This window comes from Macaca mulatta, chromosome 12 (genome assembly GCF_049350105.2).
Source record: "Macaca mulatta isolate MMU2019108-1 chromosome 12, T2T-MMU8v2.0, whole genome shotgun sequence".
NCBI classification, from domain to species: domain Eukaryota; kingdom Metazoa; phylum Chordata; class Mammalia; order Primates; family Cercopithecidae; genus Macaca; species Macaca mulatta.
Genome location: NC_133417.1, coordinates 9,457,439 through 9,470,857, shown reverse-complemented (window position 1 = coordinate 9,470,857; position 13,419 = coordinate 9,457,439). Strand labels below are relative to the sequence as shown.

Below are 13,419 nucleotides of genomic sequence, written 5' to 3'. Positions count from 1 at the left end.
AATTACACCAACTCATTTGAAAAAAAAAAGATGATCCTAAAGATTTCATGCTAATTGCCTTAGGTATGATAACGATTTTACATGTTTTTAGCTGGAGACTGGCTTGAAATAAAAATGTAGAAAAGTGCAGGAAAAAGCATTATTTCAAAGAGATGCATCCTGAGATATTAAGGGGAGAAGCAGTGTATCTGCAATTTAATTTCAAATCATTCAAGAAAGGGGGGATACAGAGTTAAAGCAAAATAGCTAAATGTTGGTTAACAGTCGAATCCAAACAGAAGGCATATGGGTGTTCACTGTATTATTCTTTCACCTTTTCTGCATGTTTGAAATTTTTTTTTTTCGAGACGGCGTTTCACTCTTGTTGCCCAGGCTAGAGTGCAATGCGCAATCTCAGCTCACCACAACCTCGGCTTCCAGGGTTGAAGCAATTGTCTTGCCTCAGCTTCCCAAGTAGCTGGGATTACAGGCATGTGCCACCACTCCCGGCTAAATTTTTTTGTATTTAGTAGGGATAGGGTTTCACCATGTTGGCCAGACTGGTCTTGAACTCCTGACTTCAGGTGATCCACCTGCCTCGGCCTCCCAAAGTGCTGGGATTACAGATGTAAGCCAACGCACCCAGCTTGAAATTTCTTAAAGTTGCAAAAAAGTTACCAGAATATTCCATATACCAAAAGAGGAAAATTGCTCCTCAACCTACTCAGTTGAGCAGCAAACAGAGTAGAGAGCAGGTGCCTATAACAACAAACTGCCTAAAGCAGTTTGGCACATATCATCCCACTCAAGGATCTGCTAAAAATGGTAAGGCACAGAGGCAGGTACTAATGGGACACGAAGTAACAGAAGGCAGTCACACAGACACTAGACTAACTAAACAAGTTATGAATAAATGAGAGTCACTGAATACCTCATTAATTGGATTTAGCTCGATTTTGAGGAGTGAACAGAATAGGAATAGTGTGAAAGGAAGAATACAATCCAGGTGAAGAGTTAGTAAGCAACAGCCAAAGATCAGAAATAAACCAAGTCTGTGTTGAAATATGGATTCCAGTAGAGTCATGAGTGGAATTGTTGTAGAAAATTCATTCTTCAATTTGCATAATGCCTAGGTTTTAGGAATACAAAAATACAAGGTACTATAGTATGTCTTCAACGTGCTCACAAAGAGCTGGTGGCAGTGGCTCATGACTATAATCTCAAGACTTTGAAAGGCTGAAGCAGGAGGATCGCTTGAGTCCAGGAATTAAGAGGCTGCAGTGAGCCATGATCAAGCCACTGTATTCCAGCCTGGGTGACAAAGTGAGACCCTGTCTCAGAAAACAAACTAAAAACCAAAGTGCTCACAAAGTAGTGGAGAAGGAACAGCCAAAATACATTAAAGATATACACAAAATGCTTTAATAACAGAGAAAGGAGTGATTAATTTACCAGAGGAAAGAGATTGTCAGTAAATTTCAACAAAGATAGTTGAGTTAATGTTAAAAACTGAAAATGATGTCGCCCATTAAATTCATCACAGAAAGAAAAAAAATGTTAATATTTAAGGAATGCCTACTATATATGAGGCACTTTTTTACCTTTAGGTTTTATAGTTAACATTCTTATACAAAGAAACTGAAGCTTAGAGAGTTTAATTAACTGACACAATATAAAAAAGGTTGTTAATGGTGAGCCTGGCATTCAAATCTAGGGCCTTTTGCTGCTGAAACCCACGCATGCCCTTTCCAATACTACCTAGCTGTGGGAATTTATAAGCACGCAAATCATGACTATAAGGTACAACACAACTTTAGAAAGTCAGTCATTACCAGAAAATTCGTAAAATGTTTAAGGGCCAGGCAGGATGAGAGTAGCACTGCTCAGATTTTCCAATACGCTGAAGAGCTTCAGTCTCTACGACTAATGTAAATGGTTTGAAATGGGGAGATAAATGTTACCAAAGAAAAATCATTTTCAGCAGAGCTCAGTGGCTCACTTCTGTAATCCCAGCACTTTGGGAGGCCCAGGCAGGTGGATCACTTGAGGTCAGGACTTTGGGATCAGCCTGGCCAACATGGTGAAACTCCGTCTCCACCAAAAAATACAAAAATTGGCCAGGTGCAGTGGCTCACGCCTGTAATCCCAGCACTTTGGGAGACCGAGGAGGGTGGATCACGAGGTCAAGAGATCGAGACCATCCAGGCCAACATGGTGAAACCCCGTCTCTACTAAAAATACAAAAAATTAGCTCGGCATGGTGGTTCGCGCCTCTAGTCCCAGCTATTCGGGAGGCTAAGGCAGGAGAATCGCCTGAACGCGGGAGACAGAGGTTGCAGTGAGCTGAGATCACACCACTGCACTCCAACCTGGCGACGGAGTGAGACTCTGTCACGGGAAAAAAATTAAAAAAAATTGGCCGGGCGTGGTAGCACATGCCTGTAGTCCCAGTTACTCGGGAGGCTGAGACAGGAGAATCCCTTGAAGCAGGCTGCTGTGAGCCAAGATCGCACCACTGCACCCAGCCTGGACGAAGGAGCGACTCAGTCGAAGGAGAGGAGAGCACAGGAGAGGAGAGGAGAGCACAGGGGAGAGGAGGGGAGGGGAGGGGAGGGCAGGGGAGGGCAGGGGAGGGGAGGGGAGGGGAGGGGGAAGGAAGGAAGGAAGGAAGGAAGGAAGGAAGGAAGGAAGGAAGGAAGGAAGGAAGGAAGGAAGGAAGATCATTTTCACACAGAAAAGCTTTGAACCTAAATCACTGCTAGAGACAAAATATTTTTAAGTATTAAAACTATGGTCAGTTGGTCGAGCGTGACAGCTCACTCCTGTAGTCCCAACACTAGTAGGCAGAGGCGGGCAGATCACTTGAGCCCAAAACTTCGGGCTCGTGACCAGTCCCTACAAAAAAATACAGATAAGGGGGGCATGTTGGCAGTGCCTGGTAGTCCCAGCCGCTAGGAGGCTGAGGTGTGAGAATTGCTTGAGCTAGGGAAGTCGGGATGTCAGTGAGCCGAGGTCGCGTCATAGCTCTCCAGCAAGAGTGATGGAGCTAGACCTTCCTTAAAAGCAAAACACACACACACAAAAACCTAGGGAAGGCAGCAAGCTTGTCACACATTGTAGCTTGTCACACATCGTAGCAACAGAGAAACTTTCATCATCCCAATAAAACAGTTAACATCTCTTACCAAGTTTCAACAGAAATAAAATTTTTGGAATAATGTACAGAAACCTAGTACAATCTGGAATCCATGCTTAACAACTTACCAGTTTATGACAAGTAAACATACTTTGATAATTTACAGGCTCCAACTAAATACTTTACCTAAAAACACTTGTAAAATTCCAAACTTGTTGCTAAACAACCTCAAAAGAATTACAGAAACATGGCCGGGCGCGGTGGCTCACGCCTGTAATCCCACCACTTTGGGAGGCCGCGGCTGGCGGATCACGAGGTCAGAAGATCGAGACCATCCTGGCTAACACGGTGAAACCCCGTCTCTACTAAAAATACAAACAATTAGCCCGGCGCGGTGGCGAGCGCCTGTAGTCCCAGCTACTCGGGAGGCTGAGGCAGGAGAATGGCGTGCACCCGGGAGGCGGAGCTTGCCGTGAGCCGAGATCGCGCCACCGCACTCTAGCCTGGGCGACAGAGCGAGACTCTTGTCTCAAACAAACAAACAAAAAAAATTTACACAAATACATTTATAAGTGAAAAATTTTCACCAATATCTTCGTCGTAATCGTAAAGCTTTACTGTAACCTTACTATCCCATTCTGAAACATGAAGCAGTTCCTTCAGCCATAATCAAATAATATTCCCCCCGCAAAGTAATGGCAAAAGTATACGAACTTATTACTTAGCAAAGAGTGCTCTGAATAAATACCTTAAGCGCTTAGTAAAAATATTATTAAAGCCTTATGTCAACATAAAACCGTGATGGCAAAATCTGTTTAGTATTTTTCCCCAACCAAAGAAAATTATCCAAGTTAAGCCATCAGCTTCACAGATAAAGATTTTTGTCTAAAGCATTGTAATATATATAAGCCAAAATCTTTTTTTTTTTTTTTTTTGAGACGGAGTCTTCCTCTGTCGCCCAGGCTGGAGTGCAACGGCGCGATCTTGGCTCACTGCAACCTCTGCCTCCTGGGTTCCAGCGATTCTCTTGCCTCAGCCTCCCGAGTAGCTGGGATTACAGGCGACCACCACCACGCCCGGCTAATTTTTGTATTTTTAGTAGAGACGGGGTTCCGCCATGTTGGTCAGGCTGGTCTCGAACTCCTGACCTCAGGTGATCCGCCCACCTTGGCCTCCCAAAGTGCTGGGATTACAGGCGTGAGCCACCGCGCCCGGCCATAAGCCAACTTTCTACCAAAATTCTTCCCAGGAGTACAGGAAAGACAAGTTAAAATTTCTCCCCAAGTTTCAAGAAGATAGTCTAAATATGGAACTTCAAGTCTCAGCAAAAACTCAAATCTATACAATATTTTATCTTCTTCTGGTCAAGGAGACAAAAAACGCAAAAGTATCTTACAGTAATAAAAAATGGGTCAAATGCAATTAAGGCGAGGAAAAGAAAAATGCCACAAGAGGTACAACTAGCATAACTGTCACTAAAAGGTTTGAATTAAGTAGGTTTACCACTGCACCACGTCCACAGGCTATATATGTACATATATATACACACACACATATACACACATATATATGTATATACAGCGTGCATCAGCTCTCCAGAGTGTACTTAAAAAGTAAACTCCACGCTCCCCAGAGTTGTTCCTTTCAGTGCAGGAGTTTTGTTCATATTCTAATGTCTTCCAAAGCTCCTGAACAGTCAACTTAAGGTCATGTGTGTAGAAACTACTTTAAAACATTCTTGACAGGCTTTCTACGAGTAGCCCGTATTTTTCTGATTTGATTTAAATAGATCCAATTACGGAATTCCCTACCGACCTGCCGCCGCTGCCGCCTCCTCCTTACTCCGGAAGGGGCCACTAATCCCAAGGGTTACAACCAAGTACAAACATTCATTGTCATTTCTTTTAAGAGGGCATGCTAAGATCCTCACTACTTAGTTGCCGGAAGACAACTTAAAATTGGAAACAGGGATCTAGCACAAACCAAATAGAAATACAACTACTCCAAAAAAGCAGGGCTTTGCCTGTCAAGCTGTAGCCTCATCCTTATTATAAACACCGATTTCAAGCCACGATAACATCACGGCTAAGCCTTCAGCTGTTTCGCAGATTTCACGTTAACTTCCCAGGACCCTTTCAACCAACCACTTCAACTCGGTCCACCTCCTTCCACTCCCGCCCCAAACCTCAGTTAAAATGCATTTCCCTCCAAACTTCACGTCTTAACCGTGGCCTGACTTACGTCTTCTCGTCGCCACCGCTTCCAGTCAGGGCCTTAGTTCTACCATGCCCGCTTTTCCCAGTTGGCCTCCGGCCTCCAGCCCCCTCCCATAAGGCTCAAACCTGCCTCGACGAGCCGCCCCGAGGTCGATCCTCCCAGTTCCTCCAACCTTTGCCCAGGCGCCCGTCCAGGCCCCCGAAGCACGCAACGGCCGAGCCTGAAAATGGCGGAGAGTGCCGCTGCCTGCTGCAGGCGAGCAGTCCCGTGTCGCCGCCGCACTCACCGTCTGGCTTTGAGCAGAGCTCCTAACGGCCAGCGAAGCGTTCGTCTTCAGAGCCGGGAATGTCTCTCCTGTCTGGTCTCCCCACTCCGATCCTCTCAATCCCGCTCCTCCAAAGGAGCAGCCGCCATCTTCCCCTATGAGCCACAGAACGCACGCTCTGGGGTCATCACGCACCGGCGGACGGCGCTACGTCACGCGCGCCTGGGCCGCGGGCCTCCGTAAGGCTCGATCTGCGCATGTGCATAGGTGAGGGGCCGGGCCGCTAGACTCTGCTGAGCGCGTCCTTTGTTCCGGAGCGAGGAGGGCTGCGCTGCCTCCTGGATGGGGGAAGCGATTGCGTTTCGCAGGGCTGACTTTTTTTACAGTGTGACCTAACCTGGATGCTCTGAAAAACACCCCGTTTTCCAGTATGTGAAAGAGTATATTTGTACGGGGCCGGTGCGGCAGAGAGAGCGGGTCGTTGGACCGAGCCCACTGAGAGTGGATCTGTGGGAAGCCCCCGTGGGACCTTGCTGAGTCTGGTCACTCGTACAGCTGGTGGCAGCCCTGGCAGATCCCGGCACACGGTCAGGCTCCACGCCTTACCCGAGCCAGTTGTGCCTCTAGATTACGCCTCGCTTAAAGTCGAGCAACCAAGATAGAAAAACAGCCCCACGGTGCAGCCACTTTGGAAAAACGCTGCAGTTTCTGCTAAAGCTAAGTGTACGCTTACCTTGTGACCCAGAAATTTCACTTCAAGAGGAATGAGTGAGTGCATACGTCCACCAAAGGCATGTGCAAGAATGTCCATAGAGCCGGGCGCGGTGGCTCACGCCTGTAATCCCAGCACTTTGGGAGGCCGAGGCAGGTGGATCACCTGAGGTCGGGAGTTCAAGACCAGCCTGACCAACATGGAGAAACCCCGTCTCTACTAAAAATACAAAATTAGCCGGGGTGGTGGCGCATGCCTGTAATCCCAGCTACTCGGGAGGCTGAGGCGGGAGAATCGCTTGAACCCCGGAGGCGGAGGTTCGGTGAGCCGAGATCACGCCATTGCACTCCAGCCTGGGCAAAAAGAGCGAAATTCTGTCTCAAAAAAAAAAAAAAAAAAAAGAATGTCCATAGAACGTTTATTCGTGGTAATAAAAAGCTGGTAACCCAAATGCCCATCAGCAGTTGAGTGCCTAAATTATGGTATAGTCGTGCGGTAGATTTCTACAGAGCAATAGGAAGTTATGGATAAACGCAACAGCCTGAACGAATATCAGATATTGTTAACTCAGGCACAAAGAGGAGGACGCTGTATGATTCCATTTTGATGAGGTTCAAAATATAATTGCACAGCAAGTTGTTCTCCAATGTGGATCAAGAATCGTACCAGCCTAGGGAACGTGGCGCGACCCCATCTTTACGCGTCGTGGTGCGTTCCTGTGACCGCGTTCCTGTGACCGTTCCTGTGATGGGTGCTTGGGAGGCTGAGGTGGGAGGATCACTTGAGCCCAGGAGTTGGCAGGTGCAGTGAGCCAAGATCGCACCAGTGCACTTCAGTCTGGGCAACAGAGTAAGACCTGTCTCAAAGAAGTCTTACTTTTGACTCCATAATCCCCTTCCAAAAATCTGTTCTAAGGATAGCCTCAGAAATCTGAATCAGATTAGTGTACTAATCTTTGAGGTATTAATGATAGCCAAAAATAAGGAAACACAGTAGCAGGCAATGATTAAATAATGGCACATCCATACATAGACTATCATGCAGACATTACACAGTATCTAAAGTTTTTATGATGACATCAGAAATGTTTATAATCTTCTATATTTTTTCTTTTTTTAAAGACAAGGTGTCTCTGTCCCCCAGGGTGATCATAACTCACTGCAGCCTCAACCTCCCAGGTTCAAGTGATTCTCTCACCTCAGCCTCCCTAGTAGCTCGGACTAATGGCCTGGGCCAGGACACCCATACCCAGCTAATTTTAGTAGAGACAAGATCTCATTATGTTGCCCAAGCTGGTCTCAAACTCCTGGGTTCAAGCAGTCCTCCTGCCTCAGCCTCCCAAAGTGCTGCGATTACAGGCCATGCACCACCACGCCCAGCCCCTATAATCTTATTTTGATATATATCTAGAAATATGTAAGGAGGCTGGACAATTCCAGTTCTGTGTGATAAGTTTAGGATAGGATGGAAGGAACCCATAGACACCCTGAGTACAAGGCAGGAAAGCCAGGATAGAAGGCAGGATTCTCATGGGCTGAAGGTAGGGAGTGGGGTCAGGAAGGTAACCCTAAGAAGTCCCCTCATCAGTTGGGTTTTGAAGGTTAGAGAGAAAAGACAAGCAAGTGGTCAGTTCCTAGAAATTATACTGGGAGTGGTAGAGGAAGCATTCAGGCGGTGTCCTGATCCCTGAAAATCTTTAAAATGTGCTGAATTGGAGGGGCAGCCTAATCAAGGGCAAAAATCCTTCACACCTGTAACCTCACAGGCCCCTTCCTGGAAAATTGTTGTTTAAATTGACCAGGAGACAGATGGACCTGTTAAGTATACTGCAAGGATGCAATCAGCCATATTCTATATTGTATAAAATTTTACATGTGATACATTTTCTTCCAGAAAATATTTAAAAACTGAGGAAAGAAACTGTTAGAGATTCTCTGTTATAGGTTAGAGACTTAAGAGGCATATCAACCAAATGCAATGTGTACTCCCTGTTTGGATCCCAACTGAACAAACTGGGGGGAAAAAGACATTTTTGAGAAAATATGGACATTTGAACATAGACTGGGTGGGTATTAGATGACATTAAAGAATTTTAAAATTTATTATATGTAACAACTACATTTTCATTAATTTTTTTTTTTTTGAGACAGAGTCTTGCTTCTGTTGCCCAGGCTAGATACTGTGTAATGTCTGCATGATAGTCTATGTATGGATGTGCCATTATTTAATCATTGTCTGCTACTGTGTTTCCTTTTTTTTGCTATCTGGATTTGCAGTGGTGTGATCTCGGCTCACTGCAACCCCGCCTCCCAGGTTCAAGCAATATCTTCTGCCTCATCCTCCCGAGTAGTTGGGATTTCAGGCTTGCACTACCACACCTGGCTAATGTTTGTATTTTTAGTAGAGATGGGGTTTCACCATCTTGGCCAGGCTGGTCTTGAATTCCTCACCTTGTGATCCACCCGCCTCCGCCTCCCAAAGTGCTGGGATTACAGGCGTGAGCCACCACGCCCGGCCTTTTTGTTAATTTTTTAAAATCTTTACCTGTTGGCCGGGCATGGTGGCTCAACCTGTAATCCCAGCACTTTGGGAGGCTGAGATGGTCGGATCACCTGAGGTCAGGATTTCAAGACCAACCTGGCCAACGTGGTGAAACCCCATCTCTACTAAAAATACGGGAAAAAAAAAAAAAAAAAAAGAACTGCTGGGCATGGTGGTGGGCGCCTGTAATCCCAGCTACTCAGGAGGCTGAGGCAGGAGAATCACTTGAACCACAGAAGCGGAAGTTGCAGTGAGCCAAGATTGTGTCACTTCATTCCAGCCTGGGCAACAAAGCAAGACTCCATCTCAAAAAATAAATAAATAAATAAGTAAATAAATAAAATCTTTACCTGTCATGTCCTGAAGTATGTATGAGTTAAATGTTATGATGTCTGGAATTGGCTTTAAGTGATTCCAGCCAAGCACATCAGCAGAAATGGTTGAGTAAGAACATCTGAAAATCGTCTTCTCCCTAAAAGCCACAAAACACTGGCAAAATTTTGTCAAAATCAACTTTTTCAATTTTCAGAGTGCTGGAAATTAACCAAGGTCTTTCAACAAGATAAGGATTATTTATTCAAGAAAAAAAAAATGGCTAAATCTCCACTAAGTTACCAGGGAGGAGAGGGCCATCGACACAAGATTGGCTAAGTGATAGGTAAATAACACTTCACTATCCTGATTTATTTATTTACTTCTTTGTTTAGGCACATAGCGTCTCCCTATGTTGCCCAGGCTGACCTTGAACTCCTGGCCTCAAGTGATCCTCCCATTTGAGCCTTCCAAATAGCTGGGACTATAGGGTACACCCCCATACCTGGTTAATTTTCTCAATTTTTTTGTAGAGGTGAGGTCTCACTCTGTTACCTGTGCTGATCTTGAACTCCTACCCTTAAGTGATCCTCCCACCTCGGCCTCTCAAAACACTAGTATTACTGGCATTAGCCAAAGTACCCAGCCACTATTGTCTTTACACATACATGAAAATATTATATACGAGTACATTTTTCCTACACAAATAGGATACTATCCAAACTGTATTCTTTTGGCAATATATCTTGGCACCCTTCCTTCTCAGTTCACATGTAGACATATCTTTGTTCTTTTTAACAGCTTCTCAGGCCCAAAGCGGGGGCTCATGCCTGTAATCCCAGAACTTTGGGAGGCCTAGGTGGGAGGATCACTTGAGCTCAGGAAATCAAAACCAGCTAATACAAATAATGCTGCGATCACCATCCCTGTGCATTCTTTACATGTAAATACAGCTGAATATGCCATCTCCCACTGGATTAGCATAGACTCTTTCTACGTATCCTGTTCTCATCATCTGTGCATAATACAGCTTTCTCCCCGCATTTTAGAGGCAGAGAAAGCAAGCCTGCTAACAAAAAAATCAGAAACAAACTATGCCAGGTGCAGTGGCTTATGCCTGTAATCCTAACACTTTGGGAGGCCGAGGCGAGCAGATCAACTCAGGTCAGGAGTTTGAGACCAGCCTGGCCAGCATATGGTGAAACCCCAACTCTACTAAAAAATACAAAAATTAGCCGGGCATGGTGGTGCATGCCTGTAGTCCCAGTTACTTGGGAAGCTGAGGCAGAAGAATTACTTGAACCCAGGAGACAGAGGTTGCAGTGAGCCGAGATCGTACCACTGTACTCCAGCCTGAGCGACAGAGCAAGACTTTGTCCCCAAAAAAAAAAAGAACAAACTAAAGCAACTAAAGAATCTGAATTAAAGACCAAAGAAGACATTACATAGAGTTTCTTTAAAAATGCATTTCAGATACTTCAAGAAAACAAAAAATGCATATTAGAATACTGCATAGACAACTACATGTCTAGACTGCAAAGCATGAAGGGGAAAAAAAAAAAGAACACTGGACCCATGTCAGTAGGCCCAGATCAGAGTCCTGGTTTTGCCACCAATAAACTGAGGTTGGCCTCTGTTTACTCCATTACAATGCTGTTACAGAAATTCTAGGAACACTTGGCAAATTCCAATATCCAGCCCACAGTTTGCCCTAGGCTTTGGGAATACTTCAGTGCTCCCATTAAAGCCTCATCCCCATGTGTTCTAATACTTTTCTATCTCTAGAAATTCCATTAGTCCTATAGTCCCAGGTTCAAATATTTTCTGAAATTTTCATCTTACTTCTAACTTGCTGATTGCGTAATACTGATTTTTTGGAGTTTTTTCTTCTTGGTAAAATTGAAAAACATGGTTCAGTCTTGAAAGTAAGGCCGGGCGCAGTGACTCACACCTGTAATTCCAGCTCTTTGGGAGGCCAAGGTGGGCAGATCACCTGAGGTCAGGAGTTCAAGACCAGCCTGGCCAACATAGCAAAACCCTATCTCTACAAAAATACAAAAATTAGCCAGGTGTGGTGGCGCACTCCTGTAGTCCCAGCTACTCAGGACACTGAGGCAGGAGAATTGCTTGCACCCAGGAGGCAGAGGTTGCAGTGAGCTGAGATCGTGCTACTGCACTCCAGCCTGGGCATCTCAAGAGAAAAAAAATGGAAAGTAAATTGTTAATCTGACGACATTTAACCCACACTGCTATCATTCTGGTCTGGATATCAACAGACTATGCCTGAAGTCTAGTTACGAATGGCTTTTACATTTTTGAAGGATTGTTTAAAAAAAAGAAGGAGGAGGAGGAGGAAGAGGAAGAGGAAGAAGAAAGAAGGAGGAGGAGGAGAAGGAGGAAGAAAGAAGGAAGAAGAAGGAAGAAGAAAGAAGGCCACAGTGATCTGCAGCTGTACTTGAGGCACAGGGATCCCTTCAGTCCAAGAGTTTGACGCCAGCCTGAGTGACATAGCAAGACCTCCATCCCTAAAAATAAGTAAATAAAAAGAAAAAAAAAAAAAAAGACGAAGAGCTTATGACAGAAACCATAAGTAGCCCACAAAGCCTGAAATGTTCTCTGACCCTGTACAAAAGAAAGGGATGTTGAGCCCTACTCTAATCCAATCCATTCTTGCCTCCTGCTATAATGGTCACTTATCCTCCCTGATTCCCTTTTCATCTGTTTCCCCTCCTGCAATGCACTTTCTATACTGCGGCCAGAATGACCTGTTTAAAACAAAATCAGGTCAGCTGTGGTGGCTCATGCCTGTAATCCTAACACTTTGGGAGTCCAAGGCAGGTAGATCACTTGAGGTCAGTAGTTTGAGACCAGCTGGCCAACATGGCAAAAACCATCTCTACTAAAAATGCAAAAATTAGCCGGGCATCATGGCACATGCCTGTAATCCCAGCTACTCAGGAGGCTGAGGCAGGAGAATCGCTTGAACCTGGGAGGTGGAGGATGCAGTGAGCCGAGATTGTGTCATTGCACTCCAGCCTGGGTGACAGAGCAAGATTCAGTCTCAAAAAAAGAAAAATCAGATCTCATTCTCCTCCTTGCTTAGAACCTCCAAACAATGTACCAATGTGCTAGGTATGAAACCCAAACCTCATGAGACATAATCCAGGTCAGCTCACACCTGAAACAGGTGTTTTCATTTTTCCCTGACTCAAGAAGCTCCACCCACTCCAGCTTGTTTCTTCTGCACTCCTACTTCTACCCCCTCCTTGACTCTACCCCCTAGTAGCTTTTCTCATAACTGGATCCTTGTGATACAGGAGCTAGAAAGAATTTATTTAGGCAGATAGTGAGGGTAGAGGGGTCTTTGGCAAGGCTTTTCTTAACAAAAAGCAGCCCCAAAATCATTTCTAACAAAGAGCAGCCTGAAAAATCGAGTTGCAGACATTGATAAGCAAGCTAGAAGCTTGCACAGGTGAATGCCGGCAACGGTGCCAATAGAAAACAGCTACCTGGAAGCCAGTATGTTCAACATGGAAGCTCCGTCCTCCCTTTTCTTTTTTTTTTTTTTTTCCATCCTCCCTTTTCTTTGTCACCATGTGTACGGTAAAGAACCAGGCAACATGGTGCCAGTCAGATAGAGAACGCATCTGCGTAATAAAAGATTAGCGTGGGGCGGCCAGACTCTGCACACTATGCAAATGGTACACCTGGTCCAACCAATCTTTCATACCCTATGTAAATCAAACACCGCCTCCTCAAGCTCATCTCTAAAACCTCCTGCACTTCATTGCGGAAGCCGCAACCCATTTTCTCCAGGGCACCTCTCTGCACAGAGAGTTCTTCTCTTTCTTTCACCTATTACATTTCTCCTCTGAACCTCACTCATTGTGTGTCCACGTCCTAGTGTTCTGTGGCTGTGAGACACTGAATCTCAGGTATTTACCCCAGCCAATGACGCCGCTTCATTGTGGGGGCTCATCCGAGATTCAAGGTAGATTCATTGGAAGGGTGACTATAAGAGCAGACCCCAACCCTTTCCTTTTATTTTGAGGTCTCTCATTCTCCATTTTTAAATTAAACAAAATGCTGGGCATCTGATGGCCATCTAGATGCCTTTAGGGGATGCCACCAATCTCAAGACTCAGGCAGGAAGCTTTCTGGGGAGAATTTAGTGAATCCTTCAGTGCCCTTAGGGTGCTGTGAATGCTGGCTTTGTTTCAAACTGGTTTCCTTTCGTGGAGAGCCTAGCCATCATGT

General features: G+C 45.2%; 1 protein-coding gene across 6 annotated transcripts in view; it reads right to left on the bottom strand.

Moving 5' to 3' along the window:
• The window catches only part of WDR33 (WD repeat domain 33), a 325,821-nt gene that overhangs the window by 103,729 nt on the left and 208,673 nt on the right, over nt 1-13,419 (bottom strand). For 5 of the 6 annotated variants that reach the window (XM_077956740.1, XM_077956742.1, XM_077956745.1 and 2 more), the window contains exon 1: nt 5,619-5,768. The gene's annotated coding sequence lies outside the window, so the exon portion shown is untranslated. Of the gene's footprint in view, nt 1-5,356; nt 5,454-5,618; nt 5,769-13,419 lie in introns of those variants that run through there. The other variant, XM_077956741.1, reaches the window with a different exon arrangement.